This window comes from Eleutherodactylus coqui, chromosome 5 (assembly GCF_035609145.1).
Source record: "Eleutherodactylus coqui strain aEleCoq1 chromosome 5, aEleCoq1.hap1, whole genome shotgun sequence".
Classification (NCBI taxonomy): Eukaryota; Metazoa; Chordata; class Amphibia; order Anura; family Eleutherodactylidae; genus Eleutherodactylus; species Eleutherodactylus coqui.
This window is the reverse complement of record NC_089841.1, coordinates 130150560-130166369: the sequence shown is the minus strand read 5'-3', so window position 1 is coordinate 130166369 and position 15810 is coordinate 130150560. Positions and strand designations below refer to the sequence as shown.

Genomic DNA, 15810 nt, shown 5'->3' with positions numbered 1-15810 from the left:
GAAGCGCTAACCCTGAAGCGCCCCCTGAAGGTAGTGTCAGGCAAAGCAGAGCTTCAGCAGTTCTCAGAGAAGTTGTGCATGAAGATAAAATGCTGTAAATCAGACAGCCAAGCGGCTGAAAGAAGTGTTCTGAGACCAGACATGTCTAAAACCCAGTTCAGACAGAAAAGAAAAAAGGGGATTTTGTTAAAGAATCTGAAAAAGTTACAAGTAGTAAAGAGTGCCAATTTATGTTTACAAAAGGAGACTACTGAGGCTCAGAAGGTCTCACAAGTGGACGCAGAAGTCTTGAAAGAACTGCAGCAAAAGAATAGTGACGTACAAAAGCAAACCCCAAAAGTGAAGAAACTGTTTGTCCAAGTGGTAGAAGCCTATCACAGGGATGCTGGCTCCAAGGACCAGCTCATCAGTGAACTGAATACTACCAAGAAAAAGTCAGAGTCAGAGGTAAACGAACTGGAAGAACACAGAGACAAGGTTCTTGCACTAGAAAGAGACCCCCGAGCCTGGAGCTTTGACCCTGGAGGGCCAAGAAGAAAAGACTTTGAGCGTGGGACCAAGGCCCAACACCCAGGCCTTGTCGAGGACGCATTTCAGGACAGCTAAGTGTCCGAACCCACGGGCTCGAACAGAGGGGGAGGGTATGTGAGACAGTGACTGACAAAGTGCTGGAGGGTGGATACGTGCCACCGAGCGGCCTGGGCTCGGTGGAGGAAGCCAGCATTTCAGTGTCAGTAATGCTATGTTACTGACACGTTGTAGTTTGGTAAGTGGCTCCAAGCCGCATAGTCCGGGCCGGCTTTTCCTGGAGTGACCAAAGTGAAGGGTGGGATGGTCACTCCCACGTACCAGGTGGGGCTGGTACCAGGCCTTATAAAGCCTGGGCCTGCAGGTTAGAGAGAAAGCATCTGGCTGAGAGCCAGAGAGAAAGCATCTGGCTGAGAGCCAGAGAGAGGGCTCTGTGGAGCAAGGAGCCCGGCTAGCCCAGCGTGTGGGCTGAGAGAGCCAAAAGGCGAGGTTGACAGGGTGACGCCCCTAACCTCAACACCCAGGAGGGTGTGGTGAGACCTCCACAGGTCTGGGGACCAGACTGGCTGGGTGCAGCAAGCAAGAAGTATTCTGACAGTGAGTAGTCAGGAACAAGCATATGTATAGTGAGTGCTCAGACGAGCAGGTGTTTATTTTCGTTTTGGTTTTGTTTCTGCTGCAATAAACCCAGGCAAAGCCTGGACTAAAGAACGTTGTTGCCCGGTGGTCACTGTCTCTGGCCGCGGATGCCCACGCTGCTACTGCCCCTAAACGCTAATCCCCTCACATATGGTGTTTGGATGCGGGCAGCGGTCTTAAAGAGACATACACCAATTAATGGACATTTTGCTGCAGCAGCTGGAGAACTGTTGCTAAGGGCAACCGCCCAAGAGAGATTGACTGGAGAGTGCTGTAACCCCCATGTCCTGGGTGAAAGCTGCAAGGGCGCAGCAATCAGACACTGCCAAGATGGAAGAACTGTTAAAGCAGCTGGTGCAAGTTAACGTGCAGCAACAGCAAGCGTTGGCCCAGCAGCAACAAGTGACGGCGACCCAGCAAAAGGTCCATGAGGAGGCCATGAGAGCTCAGGCCGAGACTAATGCTCTCCTGGCGCAAAGTGTGCAGAGGTCGTCTGGTTCGCTCCCCACCACGCGTACCGCGGTACAGGAGACCGTGGCTCAGCAGCGGAAAGCACAACAGGAGGCCATGGCTCAGCAGCTGAAAGCCCATGGAGAGGCTATGCGGGTGCAGCAGGAGGAAAGGCAACGCCTAATAAAGCAGTTGGCTACACTGACAGAGTCACTCAAGACTACAGGGAATGAGCCCCTTATACGACAAACTGAAACGGATCACACGGCTGTGTTGGGAGAACAAGCCCCTAAGTGTGAAAAGTTAAAAACACAGTTTGAGAAAGAAAGTAGTCTTCAAGAGGTGGAGCAGCTGAAGACAAAAAATGCAGCTTTCTTAAAGGAGAAAGAGACATTGGAAAATGAGTGTCTTGAGCTGTCCCAAAAGGTGAAGGGGTTGTTGGAAGACAAGTATGCATATGAATGCAAGAAAGACACCGTAGAGATGCAGCTTCAAGAGCTACAAATAAAAATAGCCGAAGGTGACCGTGTGCAGACAGCGTTGTCTGAGCAGGTGAGCAGGCTGCAGGAGAAGCTGGAAGCTCAGACTGAAGAGTCTCAGAAGTTACTGCAAGAAGAAAAGCAGCAGAAGCTTGGTCTCAGTGCACACCTGAAGGCTATGCAAGATGAGAAAAATGTGCTCCTCAAGCAAGTAGGGGAGGATGCAAAAGCTAAGAGAAACCTATCAGAGCAGATCGCAACACTTCAGGCTGAGGTGGTGGATCTGGAAGATAGACTGGAGAAGAGTACTTTGTGTCTGGTTTCTGTGGAACAGCAGCTTACAGAGGAGAAAATCAGGTCGCCAAGATATGTCACTGAATGTGAGCGTGCTGAAGAAAAGGTCTGTATGAAAGAGACTGAAGTGTTAACTTTAACGCACACCCTGAAAATGATGTCAGAGAGGGAAGAGAAACTGTATGAGAACCCTGCATGCTGGGTCACGGTTGAAGAGCAAGACAGTGAAATCCTAGAAGTGGAAGCGCAAAATCAGCTGTTTTGTCTTCAAACTGATGTCTATGATGAACTTGAAAAGTTTACAGTGAGTCTTCAGCAGGAAGTAGAAGACATTAGTGTGGAGCTTGGTTACCAATGTCAGATGGCATCCAACTGGGAGAAGAAACAAAAGATGTGTGAACAGTAGCTTACTGAGGAGAAGTCAGTGTTTCCTAAAGTTGCAAAAGAAAGGCGTAACAAGCTTGTGCACACTAAAATGCAAGACTGGATTAGCGCTAAGCCAGATGCTGAGAAGAGAACCCGGATACGGGAAAAGCCCAAAGGTGTGTTCCAACGACCGGTAGCAGAAATGGAGATCCTGCTGGAGAATATTAAGAAAGAGACTGAAGCGCTAACCCTGAAGCGCCCCCTGAAGGTAGTGTCAGGCAAAGCAGAGCTTCAGCAGTTCTCAGAGAAGTTGTGCATGAAGATAAAATGCTGTAAATCAGAAAGCGGCTGAAAGAAGTGTTCTGAGACCAGACATGTCTAAAACCCAGTTCAGACAGAAAAGAAAAAAGGGGATTTTGTTAAAGAATCTGAAAAAGTTACAAGTAGTAAAGAGTGCCAATTTATGTTTACAAAAGGAGACTACTGAGGCTCAGAAGGTCTCACAAGTGGACGCAGAAGTCTTGAAAGAACTGCAGCAAAAGAATAGTGACGTACAAAAGCAAACCCCAAAAGTGAAGAAACTGTTTGTCCAAGTGGTAGAAGCCTATCACAGGGATGCTGGCTCCAAGGACCAGCTCATCAGTGAACTGAATACTACCAAGAAAAAGTCAGAGTCAGAGGTAAACGAACTGGAAGAACACAGAGACAAGGTTCTTGCACTAGAAAGAGACCCCCGAGCCTGGAGCTTTGACCCTGGAGGGCCAAGAAGAAAAGACTTTGAGCGTGGGACCAAGGCCCAACACCCAGGCCTTGTCGAGGACGCATTTCAGGACAGCTAAGTGTCCGAACCCACGGGCTCGAACAGAGGGGGAGGGTATGTGAGACAGTGACTGACAAAGTGCTGGAGGGTGGATACGTGCCACCGAGCGGCCTGGGCTCGGTGGAGGAAGCCAGCATTTCTGTGTCAGTAACGCTATGTTACTGACACGTTGTAGTTTGGTAAGTGGCTCCAAGCCGCATAGTCCGGGCCGGCTTTTCCTGGAGTGACCAAAGTGAAGGGTGGGATGGTCACTCCCACGTACCAGGTGGGGCTGGTACCAGGCCTTATAAAGCCTGGGCCTGCAGGTTAGAGAGAAAGCATCTGGCTGAGAGCCAGAGAGAAAGCATCTGGCTGAGAGCCAGAGAGAGGGCTCTGTGGAGCAAGGAGCCCGGCTAGCCCAGCGTGTGGGCTGAGAGAGCCAAAAGGCGAGGTTGACAGGGTGACGCCCCTAACCTCAACACCCAGGAGGGTGTGGTGAGACCTCCACAGGTCTGGGGACCAGACTGGCTGGGTGCAGCAAGCAAGAAGTATTCTGACAGTGAGTAGTCAGGAACAAGCATATGTATAGTGAGTGCTCAGACGAGCAGGTGTTTATTTTCGTTTTGGTTTTGTTTCTGCTGCAATAAACCCAGGCAAAGCCTGGACTAAAGAACGTTGTTGCCCGGTGGTCACTGTCTCTGGCCGCGGATGCCCATGCTGCTACTGCCCCTAAACGCTAATCCCCTCACAATATATATATATCCCATCCAAATCAGTTTCAATAAGCCGGACAAAGGCTCCATAGAAGATCCGAAAGCTTGCTACAACATCATGTATTTTTGTTAGCCATTAAAAGATATCATATCTACAAGATTACCTAATTTCTCTTACTGAGAACAATCACATTATGTATCCTCCCACACCTGTGGAAGGAGCACAATTCCACAGGTGTGGCATGATTGAGCAGGCTGGGTGTGTGCATTGCTCTAGCCATCCAATAACCACCAGTCTGTGCAGATAAGTTCCAGCGCTATTGCTAGAGGGTGCTGGACTTGATCAGCTTCTACAATGAAGTAAGTGCTAGGCTGGACCTGGGAGAGTCTATTGATCTCATATATCTAGGTTTTACTAAATCATTTGACACCGTGCCACATAGTAGGTTCATATATAAAATGAGGCAGCTAGGACTGGACGAAAATGTGTGTAGCTGGGAAAAGAACTATCTTGGAGACAGAAAGCAGAGGGTGGTAATAAATGGGTCGAACTCTGATTAGGCTACCGCTGCTAGCGGGGTGCCACAAGGTTCAGTATTAGGCCCCATTCTGTTCAATACATTTATCAATGACCTGATAGAGGGACTGCACAGTAAAATATCAATATTTGCAGACAATATGGAAATTATACAAGGTAATTAATACAAAGGAGGACAATGTACAGCTGCAAATGGATCTAGATAAGCTGGTGGCTTGGGTAGAAAAATGGCAAATGAAGTTCAATATTGATAAATGTAAGGTTATGCACAAGGGCAGGAGAAACGGATGTCACCAATATACACTAAATGGGGTACTGCTAGGGAAAAGTGATGTGGAAAAGGACCTGGGAGTACTAGTAGACTGTAGACTTAAAGGGGTTGTCCCGCGCCGAAACGGTTTGTTTTTTTTTTTAACCCCCCCCCCCCCCCCCGTTCGGCGCGAGACAACCCCGATGCAGGGGTTAAAAAAAACAAACGGAGAGTGCTTACCTGAATCCCGGCGGTCCGGCGTCTTCATACTTACCTGCTGAAGATGGCCGCCGGGGTCTGCTCCCTCCGTGGACCGCAGCTCTTCTGTGCGGTCCATTGCCGATTCCAGCCTCCTGATTGGCTGGAATCGGCACGTGACGGGGCGGAGCTACACGGAGCCGGCATTCTGCACGAGCGGCTCCATTGAAGAGAGCAGAAGACCCGGACTACGCAAGCGCGGCTAATTTGGCCATCGGAGGGCGAAAATTAGTCGGCTCCATGGGAACGAGGACGCTAGCAACGGAGCAGGTAAGTAAAAAACTTTTTATAACTTCTGTATGGCTCATAATTAATGCACAATGTACATTACAAAGTGCATTAATATGGCCATACAGAAGTGTATAGACCCACTTGCTGCCGCGGGACAACCCCTTTAACTGGAGCAATCAATGCCAATCAGCCGCTGCAAAAGCAAATAAAGTCTTGGGGTGCATTAAAAGAGGCATAGGGTCGAGGGACGAGAACATTATTCTTCCACTATATAAGGCACTTGTCAGGCCTCACATGGAATACTGTGTACAGTTCTGGTCACCGGTGCTCAGGAAAGATGTTGCAGTGCTTGAAGGGGCTCATAGGACAACTAAATTATTAAAGAGAATGAGAGGACTGGAATACCCAGAGAGGCTATCAAAATTAGGATTATTCAGCCTGGAAAAAAGACGTTTAAGGAGCGACCAAATAACTATGTATAAATACATGAAGGGACAATACAAGGATCTCTCCCATGTTCTGTTTATACCCAGGACTGCATCAGTAAAAAGAGGGCATCCTCTACATCTAGAGGAACGAAGGTTTCATCACCAACATAGAAGAGGTTTCTTTACTGTAAGAGCAATGAGACTGTAGAACTCTCTGCCTGAGGACGTGGTGATTTCAAAATCCATAGAGGAGTTTAAGAGGGGACTAGATGCCTTTCTAGAGTGCTATGATATTACAGGATATAGGCACTAAATAACCAGTGGGGTTGTTGGTCTTAAAGTCAGGTAGGAACTTTCAATGTTGATCCAGGGATTACTCTGCCTGCCATTATGGAGTCGGGAAGGTATTTTTTTTCCCCAAAAGGTCTATTTGGCTTCTGCCTCATTGTTTTTTTTTTTTGCCTTCCTCTGGATCAACAAGGGGAGTGTTGAAACAGGCTGAACTAGATGGACATTGTCTCCCTTCAGCCTAACATACTATGTTACTGTGTTCCCTTTTGCCATCAGATGGGTGATGTCGAATGCTCTTGTCCCTTCCTTGGTGTGTGGGCACTTGAACTAGCTCCGTTTTCTCTATGCCTGAATGTGGTCCTGAGTGGGGTTTCCCTCCGTCTATGAGGTGAGTAGTCTACACTTGTAAACAAAGTCTTGTTTAGTGTCTGTCTTAAGGTGTGGACTATACTTGGTGTGAACTATAACTTTTTCTGTGTGGTGTTCCCTTTAAGTTGCAGTCACTAATTATGAACAGGATCGTGTTCTGTGTATGTCTGTAGGTGTTGACTACACTAGATGTGAACTGTCCTTTTCAGTGTGTTTTATGATGTATTTCCCTTTTCTGGCGCTCCTGCTTATTTTCATCTAGACAGTTGGCCCCTAGGTTCCAGCGTGGGGCCATCCCTATTGGGATGATCACCCTGCTTGTAGGCAGGGCCACCCCCTAATGTAGGGACTCACAAGACAACTGACGTGGGCTTGTAAGCTTATGTGGTTTGGCCAAAATACAAACCAATACCTTGTACCTATTTATAGGTATTTCCATGTCTGGTTCTTTAGTACATTGGTAAGTATGAGGCCGTCTGGTGTGTTGTTGGGTCTGATGTCCCCGTTTTCCCTGTGGCTGTTTGAATGCATGTCTGGTTTATGCTTGTCAGATGTTGGTGTCCAGTCATGTATGCACATCCCAACTCCCCGTTCACGCGCTACAGTTATAAAATATGTTGCGTTCATGTAGGTTGGTGTTCCAATGGCCTGCATAGACATAACAGTTTCCCATGATGCCCAAAAAGTTCAATTCTAGTCCAATCTGACCAGACAACCTACTTCCATGTGTTTGGGGAGTCGGCCACACACTGTTTGGAGAACTCCAAACGTATTTTCGTATCTTTTTCTTTAAGCATTGACTTTTTCTGTCTGCTTTTCCATAAAGTCCCACTCTGTGTATGACTTTTTGTATTTTTATAGACAAATACTTCCATTTCCGCAATGGATCTTTGGTGATCATTCAGAGTTTTTGCTGATGTTTTTGTTGAATCTCTGATTTATGCCTTCTGGGAGTTTTGGTGGACGAACATCTCTTATCAGTTTGTAGTTGTGTCATATTCTTTCCATTATATTAAAATGGATTTAATAGGATAGTCAAAGTTTGAGATATTTTTTATAACCCAACCTTGACCTATGCTTCTCCACAACTTTGTTTCTGACCTGTTTGGAGAGTTCCTTGCTCTTCATGTTTCTGTTGGTGCTGTAGACTCAGAGGCCTACCAGAACAGGCCTACCAGAAGAGGCCTACCAGAACATACTTACATCATGTAACAGATCATGTGACATTTTGAGTGCACAGAGAAGGACCTTATTCAACCAATTATGTGACTTTTTTAAGTTAATTGGTTGAACCAGAACTTATTTAGGGGTTGCATTAAAACTCTTCAGTTTTAAGTCATTAATTTATTTGTAACAAGGTATTTTTTCATTCCACCTTAGGTTGGAGTATTTTGTCACATTCATTACATAAAATCTGAATTAAAATTCATTTTAATTCCAGGTTATAACACAACAAAACATGAAAAACATCAAGGGAGGATATTTTTGCAAGGCACTATAGATACTGTAACCTAATCGATCTGCTTTGTGATTCACTACAGATAACTAAGAGGTGCACTAAGTATACTTCTGGCTACACTGCAAGGCCCCGAATCAACCACTTACTGGCATATACAGTATTAACATTGTAATATGCCTTGCAAAGTAAAAATCAAAATATGCTAAACTATGCAAACAAGTAGTAGAACATCAGCATATTCAAAGATGGGCAATCTTTATTCCAGGCTAATAGACCTACAGCATAAAAGCAAGGTTTCGACTGTGCTATAGAGTCACTTACAAGTATAGTGTACAGATAAACAGCAGACATACATAGCAGCATATGATGGGTGTATAAAGTCAATTAACCAATCAAGTAATACATGCCAGCCTCTACCTGCCCACAGCATGCAGATTGACAGCTCCCCCCCCTTTTGGGTATAGGAAGAGAGCTGCACTCTACATGATTGAGGTTGGGGAGAGGTTGGCACGGCCCACCTCTGTGGCTCAGAGCTCAGCTCCGAGTCAAACTTCAAAGTGTGTTTATTCTGAAACGCTACAGTCTTTATCTATCCGGGTTGCATGCTGCTCATGGTTTGGGCAGCATATACTTGACAAAAGAATCACATTAAATGTCAGCTATTCAAGTGAATGGCTCCCAATGTGTAATGCATGAGGGGACCAGATCCATTTGAGAGGGAGCCACTCTTCAGAGAAGGGGATAACCCTCTCTGACCTGAATATATCATAGTAGAGTATATGGACAAGGGTTCTTGTGGTTAGACGACCACTTTCAGTAATCTTGACCACAGCTATATTTTCTACTTTGCTTTGTTCAACCATCCAGTCTTCTGTGTGCTGTGCAATGTGAGTTGTGTCCAAGAATGTTTGTGCACTTCACATGTGTATGAGCTCTTACTTTGTACCCTTCTTATCCAGAGGTGATAAAGTTCCTACCATCGACTATTCTTTTTAGAACTAAAGTGCAGTTGCAAAAGAATTTTCTAAATAAATGGTTAACCAGATTTTTATGTTACTTTGTAGCTATTCTACAACTTCTAGATGTAACAAACATACTGCAACATGTAATATAATATTGCTTCTTACCACTAAGATGCTTCCCCTTGGCTCACATACCGGAAATGTGATGGACTATGTTGCATCTTGGTAAGTAGATACTGCATATCTGTTCTGAAGTTAGTAATGTAGCTGCGATTATTTCCATAGTATTAGCGAGTCTGCTGTCTTTTGCCCCCCTATCTTCAGTTGGTATCTATGCCTTGACTAAACGTGTAAGAAAATTCTGAAGGCTCGGTTAAAGTGTAAGATGTGAGCTGTGTTTTCATACCTTGCAGGATGATGCTGTATTGTTCCAGATCCCAGTGAAGCTTTCTGGCTGTGCTCCAAGATGACTCACCCTCTATCCTTTGGCTGATCTGACTTGAGAGTCTCAGTGAGGACAATGGTCCTTCAGACATATACAAATATAGGCCACAGCATGAGCTGTGAAGTAAGAGCTTTAAATGGGTGAATGTATTTTTCAATCTCAGTCATTCCTGTATTTATTAGTTCCAAGTTGCATGATGTAAAATATTAATACAGAAATGTAAACTCTTCTATTCAGCACAGTAAAACGCTTCTCAGCAGGTCCTCTATGAATACAATGATGTATCTGATTGTCCACTGTACAAACGTACCGGCTGCGGATACTTACAGGCTGCAGATAGCTTCTGTGGCTCATCAAATATGCAGCCGGGCCATTTTACACTGATTTGGTGCATTTATGTTCCCAGATTTTTGCAAATGAGACTATTGCTTTACCTACAAAAAGCATTTGGATATAAATATTCCAAGACTCTGCCAATTCACTCGAAAACCACATGCTATTGTAGTATTTAGTTGTAACTGACCTGTACCTGCTATGTGTGGCCTTAGACCGGTAACATTTTTGCAGCTGTGGGCCCTGCGTACAGCTGCACATGACTGCCTACTCGCACATGCTGTGATGCGCACTATGCCTGTTGTTTTTTCGTTTATATTTCCTGTATATACGCGCCCATAGAGAACAATGGGCGCTATCTTGCATATATATTCAGCAAAATAGAACACACTGCATTCTTTTTTGTGTTCGCATATTAGGCAGTTCTGACATGCTAATATGAGCAAAACTGCGTAAGGCAATGTAAATGATTGCCTGCGAGTTAACACGTATCACACGGGCGTACAAAGCCCACGAAATATGCGGTAAACATATGCCCGTGTGAAGCAAGCCTTAGTCTAACTATTCTATAATTTTTCTTATACTGTAACCCTAAGGCTAACTTCACACAGGCAAGCGCGATATGGGGCCATTAATTCCGTTCCCATCTCGCCATCCATGTGAAATCCCCATAGAAGCAAGGTGTTTTCATGGCAAAACAGACTCGCAGCTCACTTCTTCTAGAAATCGTTTTGGAAAAAATAAACTATATTCAGTACGTTTACAAAATATGTTGTTATGTACCTTGTATTCTCATGGCATTGAATGTGCAGAATATATTTGGTGTATCCAAATGCTAATAATTCTACAAATAAAATATACATGACAACAAATAAAATAATATTTTTTGAAAAATCTAGTGTTTATTGGTACATGTACAGCACTGGCCATTGTGCCCTATAACCCACCGCTCCCTCCTCCCCCCAAGGGGATTGAGAAGGAGAAACACCGGGATTTATCAGGTAAAAACACTATATATACATCTACTGTTTTATATGACTTGATAAGGGTACATTGTGTACCGAAACGCGCTGTCATATTGCTGGCTTTAATAAATACAAAAGAAGAAACCTTTTGGCTGAAAGGAAAATTCTTTGGTGGCTGCATAGATGTGTTGGAACCAGGAGGGGGAATATTGGACATCATAATCCCCTCCTCCAAAGTAAGTCTCCTCTATTTGGAGGAATATTTTTATTATGTCTTTTAAGTAGGTTCTGTGAGTGCAGGAAGGAATTTTTTATTAAACGACCATTTCTTTACATTTCATATGGGGGTTCCTTTGAGGGACCCTTGAACCCTTTCCAGCGACTCTCCTCTTGGAAAAAGTGGATTATTGCTATACAGACCTACATACACGGTCCTATGGAAAATTGATCTGGAGGTGAGACATCTGGTTTGATACATCAGGAATAGAGATGAGCGAACGTGTTCTTCCGAGCTTGATATTCGTGTGAATATTAGGGTGTTCGGGATGTTCGTTATTCGTAACGAACACCATGTGGTGTTCTGGTTATTTTCACTTCCTTCCCTGAGACGTTAGCGTGCTTTTCTGGCCAATTGAAAGACAGGGAAGGCATTACAACTTCCCCCTGTGACGTTCAAGCCCTATACCACCCCCCTGCTGTGAGTGGCTGGGAAGATCAGGTGTCACCCGAACATAAAAGTCGGCCCCTCCCGCGGTTCGCCTCAGATGCGGTGTGAGTTAGATGAGGGACAGTGCTGTTTGTACCGGAGCTGCTGTAGGGAAAGAATTGGTAGTTAGTGTAGGCTTCAAGACCCCCCAAAGGTCCTTATTAGGGCCACTGATAGCTGTGTGTTGGCTGCTGTTAGCAGTGGCAAATTTTTTTTTCTCAAAATCGCCTCTGCAGACCGTTGCACCTGGCATTAGGGACAGAAGTGCTGCATAGGCAGGGAGAGTGTTAGGAGTGAGTGTAGCCTTCAAGAACCTCAACGGTCCTTTCTAGGGCCATATTTATCCGTGTGCAGTACTGTCCAGGCTGCTGTTAGCTGTGCTGCATTTTTTTTTGCTTCTCAAAATCGCCTCTGCAGAGCATTCCACCCTCCATTGATACTGCAGGGAAAGAATTGTGTAGGCAGGGCGACAACACAGTTATTATTCATTGAATATACGCAGTGCTGCCTTTTGGTGCCAAAAAACTGAAAACAAATCTATTTGTCCAGCCTCTGTCCGTCCTAAGGGCGGTGGACACGTGTGAGCTGCGTGAACAACATTGCTAAATCAGACGCACCCAGCTACGCTTTACTGCTGGCTTCGCCATTTGCTTTCCTTAATTGGGAAAAAAATACCTGCTCTGCCAGAGTTATAATAACTCTGCTACCCTCACGTTCTGTGACACATAAGCAGGGACACAGCACAGTTATTAAACTTCTCATGTTCATTGAATATACGCAGTGCTGCCTTTTGGTGGAAAAAAACTGAAAACAAATCTATTTGTCCAGCCTCTGTCCGTCCTAAGGGCGGTGGACACGTGTGAGCTGCGTGAACAACATTGCTAAATCAGACGCACCCAGCTACGCTTTACTGCTGGCTTCGCCATTTGCTTTCCTTAATTGGGAAAAAAATACCTGCTCTCCAAGAGTTATAATAACTCTGCTACCCTCACGTTCTGTGACACATAAGCAGGGACACAGCACAGTTATTAAACTTCTCATGTTCATTGAATATACGCAGTGCTGCCTTTTGGTGGAAAAAAACTGAAAACAAATCTATTTGTCCAGCCTCTGTCCGTCCTAAGGGCGGTGGACACGTGTGAGCTGCGTGAACAACATTGCTAAATCAGACGCACCCAGCTACGCTTTACTGCTGGCTTCGCCATTTGCTTTCCTTAATTGGGAAAAAAATACCTGCTCTCCAAGAGTTATAATAACTCTGCTACCCTCACGTTCTGTGACACATAAGCAGGGACACAGCACAGTTATTAAACTTCTCATGTTCATTGAATATACGCAGTGCTGCCTTTTGGTGGAAAAAAACTGAAAACAAATCTATTTGTCCAGCCTCTGTCCGTCCTAAGGGCGGTGGACATGTGTGAGCTGCGTGAACAACATTGCTAAATCAGACGCACCCAGCTACGCTTTACTGCTGGCTTCGCCATTTGCTTTCCTTAATTGGGAAAAAAATACCTGCTCTCCAAGAGTTATAATAACTCTGCTACCCTCACGTTCTGTGACACATAAGCAGGGACACAGCACAGTTATTAAACTTCTCATGTTCATTGAATATACGCAGTGCTGCCTTTTGGTGGAAAAAAACTGAAAACAAATCTATTTGTCCAGCCTCTGTCCGTCCTAAGGGCGGTGGACACGTGTGAGCTGCGTGAACAACATTGCTAAATCAGACGCACCCAGCTACGCTTTACTGCTGGCTTCGCCATTTGCTTTCCTTAATTGGGAAAAAAATACCTGCTCTCCAAGAGTTATAATAACTCTGCTACCTTCACGTTCTGTGACACATTAGCAGGGACACAGCACAGTTATTAAACTTAGATAATTCATTCACTAGAGGCAGTGGGGCCTTTCGTTTTCCAAAAAGGGCAAAAATTATATTTGGCCTGCAGTCTTGCGCCAATTTATTTCCTGCCTGTGAAATCAAATCACTGGTAATACAGCATGCTGAGGGGTAGGGGTAGGCCTAGAGGACGTGGACGCGGCCGAGGACGCGGAGGGCCAAGTCAGGGTGTGGGCACAGCCCGAGCTCCTGATCCCGGTGTGTCGCAGCCGACTGCTGCGCGATTAGGAGAGAGGCACGTTTCTGGCGTCCCCACATTCATCGCCCAATTAATGGGTCCACGCGGGAGACGGTTATTAGAAAATGAGCAGTGTGAGCAGGTCCTGTCCTGGATGGCAGAAAGTGCTTCGAGCAACCTATCGTCTACCCGCAGTTCTGCGCCGTCCACTGCTGCCAATCCGAATCCTCTGTCTGCTGCTCCTCCTTCCTCCCAGCCTCCTCACTCCACTACAATAACACCTGCTCAGGAGCGGGAACACTCCCAGGAACTGTTCTCGGGCCCCTGCTTAGATTGGGCAGCAGCGGTTCCTCTCCCACCAGAGGAGTTTATCGTCACTGATGCCCAACCATTCGAAAGTTCCCGGGGTCCGGGGGAAGAGGCTGGGGACTTCCGCCAACTGTCTCAACAACTTTCTGTGGGTGAGGAGGACGATGACGATCAGACACAGTTGTCTTGCAGTGAGGTAGTAGTAAGGGCAGTAAGTCCGAGGGAGCAGCGCACAGAGGATTCGGAGGAAGAGCAGCAGGACGATGAGGTGACTGACCCCACCTGGTGTGCAACGCTTACTCAGGAGGACAGGTCTTCAGAGGGGGAGTCAAGGGCATCAGCAGGGCAGGTTGCAAGAGGCAGTGCGGTGGCCAGGGGTAGAGGCAGGGCCAGACCGAATAATCCACCAACTGTTTCCCAAAGCGCCCCCTCGCGCCATGCCACCCTGCAGAGGCCGAGGTGCTCTAAGGTCTGGCAGTTTTTCACAGAGACGCCTGACGACCGACGAACAGTGGTGTGCAACCTTTGTTGCGCAAAGCTCAGCCGGGGAGCCAACACCAACAGCCTCACCACCACCACCATGCGCAGACATATGATGGCCAAGCACCCCACAAGGTGGGACGAAGGCCGTTCACCGCCTCCGGTTTGCACCCCTGCCTCTCCCCCTGTGCCCCAACCTGCCACTGAGATGCAACCCCCCTCTCAGGACACAGGCACTACCGCCTCATGGCCTGCACCCACACCCTCATCTCCGCTGTCCTCGGCCCCATCCAGCAGTGTAGTTCAGCGCACCGTTCAGCCGTCGCTTGCGCAAGTGTTCGAGCGCAAGCGCAAGTACGCCGCCACACACCCGCACGCTCAAACGTTAACCGTCCGCATAGCAAAATTCATCAGCCTTGAGATGCTGCCGTATAGGGTTGTGGAAACTGAGTCCTTCAAAAGTATCATGGAGGCGGCGGCCCCGCGCTACTCAGTTCCCAGTCGCCACTACTTTTCCCGATGTGCCGTCCCAGCCCTGCACGACCACGTCTCCCGCAACATTGTGCGCGCCCTCACCAACGCGGTTACTGCCACGGTCCACTTAACTACGGACACGTGGACAAGCACAGGCGGGCAGGGCCACTACATCTCCCTGACGGCACATTGGGTGAATTTAGTGGAGGCTGGGACAGAGTCAGAGCCTGGGACCGCTCACGTCCTACCCACCCCCAGAATTGCGGGCCCCAGCTCGGTGCTGGTATCTGCGGAGGTGTATGCTTCCTCCACTAAAGCACCCTCCTCCTCCTCTGTCTCGCAATCAAGATGTGTTAGCAGCAGCATGTCGCCAGCAGTCGGTGTCGCGCGGTGTGGCAGCACAGCGGTGGGCAAGCGTCAGCAGGCCGTGCTGAAACTACTCAGCTTAAGCGATAAGAGGCACACGGCCCACGAACTGCTGCAGGGTCTGACAGAGCAGACCGACCGCTGGCTTGCGCCGCTGAGCCTCCAACCGGGCATGGTCGTGTGTGACAACGGGCGTAACCTGGTGGCGGCTCTGCAGCTCGGCAGCCTCACGCACGTGCCATGCCTGGCCCCCGTCTTTAATTTGGTGGTTCAGCGGTTTCTGAAAAGCTACCCACGCTTGTCAGACCTGCTCGTAAAGGCGCGCCGGCTCTGCGCACATTTCCGCAAGTCCCACACGGACGCTGCCACCCTGCGCACCCTGCAACATCACTTTAAGCTGCCAGTGCACCGACTGCTGTGCGACGTGCCCACACGGTGGAACTCTATGCTCCACATGTTGGCCAGGCTCTATGAACAACGTAGAGCTATAGTCGAATACCAACTCCAACATGGGCGGCACAGTGGGAGTCAGCCTCCTCAATTCCTTTCAGAAGAGTGGGCCTGGTTGGCAGACATCTGCCATGTCCTTGGTAATTTTGAGGA

General features: G+C 47.2%; 1 long non-coding RNA gene across 1 annotated transcript; it reads left to right on the top strand.

Moving 5' to 3' along the window:
• The first annotated feature begins 6540 nt into the window (after positions 1 to 6540).
• LOC136626956 (uncharacterized) lies at positions 6541 to 10221 on the top strand. Its single transcript, XR_010792721.1, has 3 exons — positions 6541 to 6652; positions 9157 to 9279; positions 9468 to 10221. It is a non-coding gene; the product is annotated as an uncharacterized lncRNA (long non-coding RNA).
• Positions 10222 to 15810: the final 5589 nt, after the last annotated feature.